Genomic DNA, 2,591 nt, shown 5'->3' with positions numbered 1-2,591 from the left:
AATCTATCTCGAGAACCTCGTAACTTTCTCTTTCAAACATAGTTTCTAAGACCTCAAGTTCGCAGTATTCTCTTACACTAAGTTTGCATGCACTCCTAAAATGGCTAGTACCCTCAGTGGCACTAGAATTATGGTTGCTTCCAAAAGAAGAATAATACATTAGAAAATACATCTCGAAACGTTTCTTTTCTGCTTCATTCATTTGTTTTTAAATTTTGTTTTTGTGATTTTTTTTATTTTTGATTAATTTTTTTTACTTGTTTCCAGGTCGATTTGAGATTTTTAAAACGGTCTCACTTAAGACTCACACTTTATCTAAAACTCCCTGAGGTTGCTAGATAATTGTGGAGGGGTCACAATTCACAAAAACGGTCATCTTACAACCAACACTTACTAGAACTCCCCGAGGTTACCAAGTAAGCATGGATAGAACTTTACTCAAATTGGCCTTTAAGCAAAAATTGCTTATGTTGACAAAACAAGCTTTGTTTTTATTATTATTATTATTATTTTGTATTTTATGATTTTTTTTAAAGATTTAAAACCTAAAAATTAAAAAAAACTAATAACAAAATAAATAAATAAATAAAGAGACAAACCTAGAAATAAAAAAAATTATCTAAACACAAGAAATAAGATGCTCACAAAGCCTAAAAAAAATAAAACAAATGAATAAAAGGGCTAAAAAAATTTCTAAGAAAGTAACATTTTTTCAACGATGATGAAAAACTAAGTAAACAAAAAAAAAAAATTAAAGTAATTCTACAAACACATAAAAATAAATAGTACCAAAGTAAGATAGAAAATAAAAAAAATGTAACTAATCCTAAACACAAATAATTAAAATGAAAAAATAAATGAAAACTAAACTAACAAAATATAAGCAACCAATTTATATCTTTTTTTTTCAAGTTTGTTTTTTTATTATTTTTTTTACTACGTACAATAAAAAAAGGAGAAAAATAGAATAAAATAAGATACCAAAAATAAATTAAAAAAAAAAGAAACTAAATACACACACAAGTTTTTAAATTTTTTTTTTCAATAATAATAAAAAAAAGCTTGTTGTGAGCACACAACAAGCTTTTTTTTTTGTACAACAAGCTTAAATTAACAAGGAAAGAGAGCACCAAAACGAAAAAAAAAAAAGAAATAAGTTACCAAAATTAAATTAACAAGAGAAAAAAAAACTAAATACACCACAACAAGCATTTTTTTTACAACAAAAATAAATAAAAAGAGAAAAAGAAAACCAACAAAAGAAAAATAATAACAAAATAAACTAAGAATAAAACTAACAAATCCTAGAAAATAATTGATAGCAATTTTTTTTTTCTTTTAGTACAACAATGACAAAAAATATGACAAACTAACTAAAAAGGAACAATAAAAAAATGATAGTGATTTTTTTTAAAGGTAAATAAGACAAATCTAAAAAAAAATCCTAGAGAAATATACACAAAAAGAAAATGATAGAATTACTCACCTCTTTTGCAAAATTTATTGAAAACTTTTTTGTTCACTATTACCTCCCCGGCAACAGTGCCAAAATTTCTTTAACGCCCAAACGTGACTTCCACTTAGCGGTAGTCGTAGTATAGATTGAGCGGTCGATTACACAAGGAGGCAAATAAATAAAGTTAATCAATAAATAAAGTTTAGAGATAAATAATGTGAGGAAAATAGAACAAGTGATATTTTTGTTGTTTTTGAAATTTTAAGATTAGAAATAAAGATAGAATAAAGTGTGATGTAACAATAGGTAACAAATAGGAAGGATCAAGAGTCACCAATATGCATACTTATTTATTTGGATCATTGATTCACAAAAATTACACAAATGGATAGTTCACATCCCAACTATTCATTTGGAAGATTTAACATTGAAGCACAAATATATTTCACAAAAATGAATTCAAGTGATTAATACTCTTTACCATGGAAGGATGAGATAAATCTTATGAGAAATCTAAAAATGACATTATACCATTGGCAATAATGCAATAAAAGATTAGACATAAAACCTAACACACATATTACTTTTACTATTTATAAAATACATAGAAAGAGCATGATTAATTCTATATAGATTTTAGCAAAAGTAAATATATATAAATGAGATGGAGAAAATGATAAAGATATTACCTATATTATTTTCACTAATTTGATAATACATAGAAAGTGCATGACAAAATCTATATACTATTAGTAAACATAAATATAGATAATAAGATGAAGAAGTAGAGATGAAAGAAAATAAATCACTAAAATATATAAACTTTAAGCACATGGTGAATAAAAAGTACCAAACAAAGTCATAGTGCATATAGGATCATCCTAACCTTCCTAAGAATGTTAGCCTATTATGCTAGACATTCTCATGAAATTCTAGAGAGAAAATATGAGAAATGAGACTAAAATTTGGTAGAGTTTTGCTACCTAAAAATTACATAGAAAATGTGAAAGAAGAGTCCCTATTTATAGAGGGAGAAAATTACTAAAAAGAAATTAAACAACAATTTGGGGTTTACAAAATAATTCTGAAATATTAATAATAAAATATGATTTTGAAAAATCAAATCCTATTATAA

This window comes from Humulus lupulus, chromosome 3 (genome assembly GCF_963169125.1).
Source record: "Humulus lupulus chromosome 3, drHumLupu1.1, whole genome shotgun sequence".
NCBI classification, from domain to species: Eukaryota; Viridiplantae; Streptophyta; class Magnoliopsida; order Rosales; family Cannabaceae; genus Humulus; species Humulus lupulus.
Note: the sequence above shows the minus strand (reverse complement) of the source record.